This window comes from Vulpes lagopus, chromosome 2, assembly GCF_018345385.1.
Source record: "Vulpes lagopus strain Blue_001 chromosome 2, ASM1834538v1, whole genome shotgun sequence".
Classification (NCBI taxonomy): domain Eukaryota; kingdom Metazoa; phylum Chordata; class Mammalia; order Carnivora; family Canidae; genus Vulpes; species Vulpes lagopus.
This window is the reverse complement of record NC_054825.1, coordinates 112,084,448-112,093,366: the sequence shown is the minus strand read 5'-3', so window position 1 is coordinate 112,093,366 and position 8,919 is coordinate 112,084,448. Positions and strand designations below refer to the sequence as shown.

At 42.9% G+C, this 8,919-nt stretch overlaps 1 long non-coding RNA gene across 1 annotated transcript; it reads left to right on the top strand.

Moving 5' to 3' along the window:
- Positions 1-6,638: 6,638 nt before the first annotated feature.
- On the top strand, positions 6,639-8,686 carry LOC121485028. The gene is made up of 3 exons (XR_005986183.1): positions 6,639-7,231; positions 8,052-8,149; positions 8,238-8,686. It is a non-coding gene; the product is annotated as an uncharacterized LOC121485028 (long non-coding RNA).
- The last annotated feature ends 233 nt before the right edge of the window (positions 8,687-8,919 follow it).

Below are 8,919 nucleotides of genomic sequence, written 5' to 3'. Positions count from 1 at the left end.
TTAACCGCTGAGCCACCCAGGCATCCCAAGCCCTTTTTTTTTCCCCCCTTTCTTTTTTATATCAGCTCTGAAGGCTGTAAGTTACCTTCTAAGTACTGCTTTTATGGCTGCTTTCTAAGCATCCATATGTTTTTGTTATATTGTATTTTCATTTTCATTCAGCTCAAAATATTTTATAACATCTCTCAGGATTCTCTCTTTATTCATGGACTACAGAAATGTACTGTTTAATTTCTGAGAGCTTAGAGTTTCTTGTGAAACCCCAAGAATATTACCTCGTAATAATATTTCTTTTATTAAGTTCTAATTTAGGGGATCCTGGATGGCTCAGTGGTTTAGCGCCTGCCTGGAGTCCCGGGATCAAGTCCCACATCAGGCTCCCTGCATGGAACCTCCTTCTCCCTCTGCCTGTGTCTCTGCCTCTCTCTCTCTCTCTCTCTCTCTCATGAATAAGTAAATAAAATCTTTTTTTAAAAAGTTCTAATTTAATACCATTATGGCCAGAAACATATTCATATCATTTCAGTTCCATTAAATTAAGAACTTTTTTTTAAAATAATATAAGATATGGTTTATTTATGTGACTATTCCTTGTGTACTTGAAAAGAATGCTTATTCTGCTATTGTTGGGTGGAGTATTTTATAAATGTCAACTAGATCTTATTGAATGATGATGTTGTTTGGTTCTTCTATATCCTTACTAGTTATTCTGTTTGTTAATTCTATCAATTACTGAGACAGGAATGTTGAAATTTCTAACTACTACTGTACAATTGTCTTTTAATTGTTTCAGTTTTTTTCTTTCCAGTTTTTGTTTTGTATGTTTTGAAGTTCTGTCATTAGTGTTTTGGTGAATTGACACTCATAATGTTATGTCAGTCTTTATCTCTGGTGATTATCTTTACTCTGTGGTCTATTTTATCCAGCTCTGATACAGCCACTCCAGCTTTCTTTTGATTTGTGTTTACAGAGTTTATCTCTTTCCATGCTTCTTCCTTTTTGTTTTTTAACAGCGTTAGGGGCGCCTGGGTGGCTCAGTGGTTGAGCGTCTGCCTTTGGCTCAGGGCGTGGCCCCGGAGTCCTGGAATCGAGTCCCATGGTCAGGCTCCATGCAGGGAGCCTGCTTCTCCCTCTGCCTGTGTCTCTGCCTCTCTCTGTGTTTCTCATGAATAAATAAATAAAATCTTTTTTAAAAACAGTTTTATTGAAAATAATTCACATACCATACAATTCATCTTTTTTTAAGGTTTTATTTATTTATTCATGTGAGACAGGGAGAGAGAGGCAGAGACATAGGCAGAAGAAGAAGCAGGCTTCCTTCAGGGAGCCTGATGCAGGACTCGATCCCAGAACTCCAGGATCACGCCCTGAGCTGAAGGCAGACACTCAACCACTGAGCCATCCAGGCATCCCAGAATTCATCTCTTTAAAGTATACAATTCAGTAGGTTTAGGATATTTATAAATGTGTGCATCCATCACCAGTCAATTTTAGAATATTTTCACCACCTTGAAAAGAAAAAGAAATTCCATGCCCTTAAGCTTTCAACCGCTTATCCCCAGCCCACCCCCTGCCACACCACCCCCAAGAAGCAATCACTAATTTACTTTCTTTTTATATAGATTTACCTGTGCTGGACTTTCATATGAATGGAATAATATAGCACGTGGACTTTGTGAATGGCTTTTATGCTTAGCTTATGTTTTCAAATTTCATCCAAGTTACAGCATGTATCAGGATTTCATTTCTTTTTTGTGACCAAATAATATTCCGTTGTATGGATAGATCACATTTATTTATCCATTCATCCATGATTAGCCATTTGGGTTGTTTCCACCTTTGGTTATCATGAATAATGCTGCTATGAATATCCATGTACATGTTGTTGTGTAAACATGTTTTCACTTCTCATGGGTGTATACCAAGGAGTGGAATTGCCTGATCATAGGATAACTCTGTCTTTGATCATTTGAATAACTGCCAGCCTGTCTTCCAAAGCAACTGCACAATTTTGCATTCCTACCAGTGGTGTATGAGAGTTCCCATTTCTCCATATCCTCATCAACATTTTGTTACTATTTAACTTCTTTATTCTAGCCATCCTAGTAGATAAGAAGTGATATCACTGTGATTGTGATTTGCATTTCCCTGACAATTAATGATGATGAGCATTTTTTCATGTACCTGCTGGCCATCTATATACATCTTCTTTGGGAAAATACCTATTCAGCTTCTCTGCCCATTTTTTAGATGAATTGTTTGGGGTTTTCTTTTTGCTATTGAGTTGTAAAAGTTTTTCTGTATTTTTTATATATCGCTTTATCAGATAAATGTGGTTTGCAAATGTTTTCTCCCATTCAGTATGTTGCCTTTTCATTGTGTTGATGGTTTCCTTTGCTACGCAGAAGCAAATATTTTTTCTGTACACACTCTCATCTCTGTCTGGTATTAAAATTATAAATATTAGACTTTTGGGTATGATTCCAAAGTTCCATAATTCTGTTCTTTTTTTTTTTTTTTTTTTTTTTTTTAGTCTCTTCTCTCTCTGTTGTCGAAATTAACTGGTTTTGCTGATCAGTCTTCAAGTTCACTGATTCATTCCTATGTCACCTTTGCTCTGCTACTGAACCCACCCAATGAGTCTTTTATTCATTTCTTTTAACTTTTCAATTCTAATTTTTTTAAAAGATTTTATTTATTTATTTATTTATTTATTTATTTATTTATGACAGACAGAGAGAGAGGCAGAGACACAAGCAGAGGGAGAAGCAGGCTCCATGCAGGGAGCCCAACGTGGGACTCGATTCCAGGTCTCCAGGATCAAACCCTGGGCCGAAGGCAGCGCTAAACTGCTTGGCCACCAGGGCTGCCCTCAATTCTAATTTCAACTTAGTTCTTGATGTCTTCTCTTTCTTTGCTGATAATTTCTATCTCTCAATTCATCTCAAGGAGTGTTATTACAATAGCTACTTTAAAGTCTTAGTCTAATAATTCCATCACCTGCACCATCTCAGTATGTGCAACTGTTGATCATCTTTCCTGCACAAGTTAAGATTTTAATGGCTTTGTCTGCAGTGCAAGTTTGGATTGTATCCAGGATACTTAAATAGTATAATCTTCTGGATATTGCTTCGTTTTTTTTTTGTTGTTGTTGTTGTTGTTGTGTTGTTGTTGTTCAATTTGTTGAACTTCAGCTCCAAACCCCCATCTGCCTTTCATGGTTTGTGTTTCCAAAGCCAGGTCAGTTTTCAAAGACCTTGCAGTGCTAGTCACATCTTTCAAATGCATATGACACCCAGTGGCCAGTCTTGGGGTCGGGTGGTGGCTTCTCTCAGAGATCAGCACTCGATGTCTAGGGTATGATGTATAGAGTCAGATCCATGCATGCACAGCTCAGGGGTGCCCAAGACTCATAAACAATGTTGTGGGGTCATTTTCTGGGCCCCTCTCTGCAATCTCCCAGTATTTTCTGGCTCCCTGGTTTCCTTTCCAGTCCTCCTACCAGACAGCTCTAGTTTTCACCACCCACATCACTCCTCACTCCCTCTGACTGTGCTTACACCCAGGGCCAAGCTGCAGGAGTAGAGATAGAAAAAATATTTCATACAGATTTATTCTACTCTCTGGGAACCTCATTTCTTCTCATCAGAGGAAAGAGTCCTCCCTCCTCCTTCATAGATGAGACAGCTGTGGGCCTCCACTGGTATTGCATAGAGGCTGGAGTCCAAGAGAAGCAAAGTTGGAGACAGCCACCCCCTGTCTGAGCACTGAGTGTCCCATTTCCCAGTCTTTGAGCAGAAGTCAGGGGTTTTCACTGGCACTTTCTGTCCACACTCACTAAATCATCCCTTTCCTCACATCTGATGCCAGTCATTCTGTACAGAATTAACAAAGCCTAGGTCATAAGGACCATTTCATTTTTAACTTAAGAGATTTTCTTTTCTTTTTGAAAACACACAAGGACAATATAACAACACTAAATACATTACTGAAAATCCATGACCCTAACCAAGTCCATGACCCTAACCAAGTCCATGAAACTAATCAAGCCCATGACCCTAACCAAATCTATGACCCTAACCAAATCCATGACCCTAACCAACTCCATGATCCTAACTCACTCCATGACCCTAACCAACTCCATGACCCTAACCAACTCCTAACCAGCACTTCTCACACCATCTTCCTACATTTCTTGAGAGCTTGTTTGAAGTTATAGCAGGGGAGTGCAGCTACTCCTATACCCTTGACCAAAAACGGTCCTCCTCTATCGGGGATGGTCGTCCTCTTCGACTGAGCACACAGATGCAGAAGGGATGCACATGGAGCAGTGAGGGAGGAAGGAGACATCCGCCTAGCCAGCCAGATCAGCCAAATCAACACTGGCGATCAATGGGGTGACAGATGTCACAGCCAGATCACCCTCACATCCCTTTCCTACATTTCTTAAGCATACAATATAACCTTCCAAATTTATCTTAGTTTCTTTTTCCAAAACTATTTATTGAGTGCCTATTATGAGCCAGGCACTGGACATGCTGGAGATACAAATATATCCTTTACCCCCTGCCATTGTGTATATTTAGGAGGGAAATGGACAGAAAAGCCCAAGTAATATACATGGTGGTAAGAGTTACAAAGGAAACACGCCAGGTGGCAAAGTGGTGAGAATAGGTGGCTCAGTGGCAGCGACCATGTGTCCACATATTCCCTACTACATGAATTTGGTGTTAGTTTGTCAAGGTCTGTGTTTTTAAAGCACTATGAGAATTGAAAGAGATTACAGAGAGTTAAGAGATTTTTAGAGAACTGATACATTTATGTCACTGAATCTTCTTTTTTTTATAATTTTTTTAATTGGTGTTCAATTTGCCAACATATAGAATAACACCCAGTGCTCATCCCATCAAGTGCCCACCTCAGTGCCCGTCACCCAGTCACCCCCACCCCCCCGCCCACCTCCCCTTCCACCACCCCTAGTTCGTTTCCCAGAGTTAGGAGTCTCTCATGTTCTGTCTCCCTTTCTGATATTTCCTACTTATTTTTTCTCCTTTCCCCTTTATTCCCTTTCACTATTTTTTATATTCCCCAAATGAATGAGACCATATAATGTTTGTCCTTCTCCGAATCTTCTTATCCAAACACATGATGTATCTATTTATTTAGGTATTCCTGCATCCTTTCTGGCATAGGTATGTGGCTTTGTGTACATTCTGTATGAGCAAGCCTGGCAAACCTGTTACAGCTAATCACGCACAGTTTGTATGTTAGTGCAAATAGGGTTCTATCTGGTGAAATGATTCTGATGCTGTTCTAATGCTGCCCACTTTACTACAGTGTTTGCTATGACTTTCCAATACATCTCTTTGACCTGCATTATGGTTTTTAAAGTAAATTAATTTTGTTATGATAAAAGAAAAAGTCCCATTCGGGTTCTTAGTATGATTATCACTTTGGGTGAGCAAGAACTAGTCTCAGTGATGTGGGAAAAGGAACACAAAAATGTAATATTTCACAGGTAGTTATTGCCATCCCTGACCACCCTCCACCTTATTTTTATTATTTCCTGCCAATGTGGTATTTTTACCTCTTCAAGCAATTCAGGAAAACTTATATTTGATCGACCCTCGCGAATATTGGAATTTCTTATTATCCATCTCCTTTAGGAGTAAAGCAAACAAGAAAACAACTTCATAGAGGGATTTATTTTTATAAAATACCTAGCACAGGACAGGTGTCTCATGGTACTGAAAGCACGAATGAATGAATGTGACTTTTAAGGAATGAATGGGTACACACATTTTACGATTCTCATAAAATGAAAATTTATGTTAGCTCGGGTGTAGGTTATAATAGCTGCTGGAAGAGTCAACTTCAAAACCTCTGTGGCTTGGAGCACCTGGGTGGCTCAGTCCATCTAGAGACCAACTTTTGATTTCAGCTCAGGTCCTGATCTCAGGGTGGTGGGATTAAGCCCTGCATCAGACTCTGCAGTGGGCTAGAGCCTGCTTGGGACTCTCTCTCCCTCAGCCCCTCCCCTCCCCTCACCCCCTGCTGCTCCACAGTGCACTCAAAAAAACAAAAAACATCTGTGACTTAACCCAGGAGAACTTCAGGGGGAGGTGCATCTGCTCCACACAGCCACTCAAGGGCCCAGGCTGCCCCCTCTGCTGGTCCCACCATTCTCTACAGCCTTTTAGGGTGACTCCAGAGGCCACCAACAAAGTAATAGCTGGAAGCGGCCACACTCCGACGTAGTGCTTTCCCTACAGCCCTGCAGCATTAGACAATAATTGACATTGAGCGTGAGGATCCTGGATTAATGAGAAGTCCTAAATCACTGAAGAAAAAAGTTAAAAATCTGGATGCTCATTAAGATTAATTAACCTACATTTGTAAATACATTTTCCGTGTTGCAGCTTCCGATGCTTTCATGTAGAGAGGACACTCAGGCAGTGAGAGCACCCATGTGAGCAGGGCTCACCTCCCAGAGCGCAGCCAACCGAGGACAGGGCCCTGGGCAGCAGGGCGGCTATTACATAATCGCACACGCGCAGCACACACAGCACTTCTGAAACCACAGAGGCCAAACCACAGTGGAAAATTCAGCTACTCTGGAAAGAAATAGCAAGATAATATTCTGCAAACTTTCCTACTCTGATATGCAGAGGCCACTCTTAGGTGGCCTATATTTCTAGTGCATTCTAGAGCCCACATGGTTAGGGAGGAGGGAGGCTCTATGAAGAGACGTGTGCAGTCATCATGTCACCATGGCTAAAACCGAGGACAGATGCTGCATCTGATGCCACACTCGATGGGCAAGCAGCAGGAGTCCAGGCAGTGAGACCTGGGGAAGGCTGCGTGTTTGGTCTCACACACAGGAGGTCAGTAATAGTGAGGTATTAATGCATCTCCCAGGACTGAAGATGCACGACTCCTTTTTCAATGCACAGGTAACCCCCTGAGAATTCTGAAGATCTTCATCGACTCAGTTTCTGAGGATCACTTCGGTTGGGGAGCAGACGCCACCTGCCAAAACAGCCTGTTAAGCATACCCATGTATGCCCCCCCACCCGCCTCCAGAGTCCAGGGTTCTCAGGGCTGGAGAGAACCTGCTGGACTCGGTGTCCTGGACCAAGTCCCTGGGGAGATGACGGTACTGTGTCTGCAGCTACCCGCAAGGACGGCGCACACTGGATCCACCTGGGCACGTCATCCCTCAGCCCACCAGGTAAGAGTGGCCCTGAGGCCAGCAGCACAGAGCACCAAGCGGCTCACCTGCCTCTCACCTGGGAAGCCCCTGACTCACCACGCAGTGTTCAGGTCCCCTCCTGCCACTGCCCTGCGCTCCTCACCAGGCTCTGCCTTCCTCCTGCACCTGCTCTAGGCCTCATCTCTGCCCCTCTTCTCTCCACCTTTCCTTGCCCACAATGGGTCAACTGAATATTTAGTTTTGTTCTTATAAAGTTGGTCAGTTAAACACTATTTCTAGGTTTTCTGAGCCCTCAATGTATATGCTCCCTGGGAAAAACATTTCAAGTTTCTCTGCTGCTTCTTAGGGCATACGCTGCCGAATGTTTTTATACATCCATGGCAATTAGGGTTTTGTTTAAAAAAAAAAAAAAAGAAATGAGAATAGCTCTAGTTAGACAACCCCTGCTCTCCCAGGGATATGACTTGAACACGCAAGCTCAGTAAATGGCGTAATTTTGCTTGTTGCCATCACTGGGCACATCATGTAGACAGAGTTAGTTAAATACCTAAATATGAATAGAAAAACAAGTAGTTCTAGGCAGGGTTTTTGTTGTTGATTTTTGGGGTTTTCTTTGTTGTTGTTTTTGTTTTTTTGGGTTGTTTTTTTTTTTTTTGCGTGGGTGGTGCTCTCAACACATTAAATACTTTTAGTTACCACTCTGACTTTGAGCACGATGACACCCGTTCCCCCCTCCCCTGCCCCGAGGAGCACCCAGCCACCTGTCTCGAGCATCAACATGTCCAGTTGATCGCGGAGTCCCACTGGTCCTCTTTACCAGCAGTGTTTTCTCTCGCAGGTGGTCACACCCCGTAGGCAGCAGGCCGACCACTGCCTCAGCCGAGGCTGGATTCAGGTGCACCTCAGAAACCGCCCTGAAAGCCCTAGAAGGTTAGGGTGGGTGCATTTTGTGCAGTAGCTTCCCCCAAAGAAGCAAGGGAGAATTCTTAGTTTTAAATCTTTACAGCTTGGTTATATGTTACAGGAAGGACAAATGGGGCTCCGGTCCCGTCCACAGCCCACAGGACACCCTGAACGCCCTGGACTCTACCTCCCAGGATGGAGACACACAGCCGAGGGACCAGCACCCCCAGTTCACGGGAGAGGCAGGGTCCGGAGAAGTAGGCACGCTGAGAGCTGGAGGCCCAGCAGGTCCCGGACCCCGTTATTCTGTGAGCCAGGATTCCTTCTTCCAAACGGGACCACTTCCACCTCCCACCAGCATTCCCTCACACTCATTATGTTGATTTGCTATTTCACCTAAAACACATATTTTCATGGGCAAAACTTGGCCAGTTATTTTTCCTGAGGCTTATTTCAACACCTATGTAGACTTAGCACTTCACATTCAGAATCTTTTGGTCACTTTCTAGGAAATATATAAATTTCACTAAATAATTATTTGGTTTGGGGGCACCTGGGGGGCTGTCAGTTAAGCATCCACCTTCAGCTCAGGTATGATCCTGGGGTCCTGAGATCCATCCTCACTCACTGGGGAGTCTGCTTCTCCCTCTCCCTCTGCCCCTCTCACCACTCATGCGCTCTCACTCTCTTGCTCCCTCTCCCTCTCTCAAGTAAGTATTTTTTAAAAATAATTATTATTTCGTCTCAAGGTAATGGATGGGTCAGTGAAACCATTAAAATGTTCATTTACTCTGATTTATCTT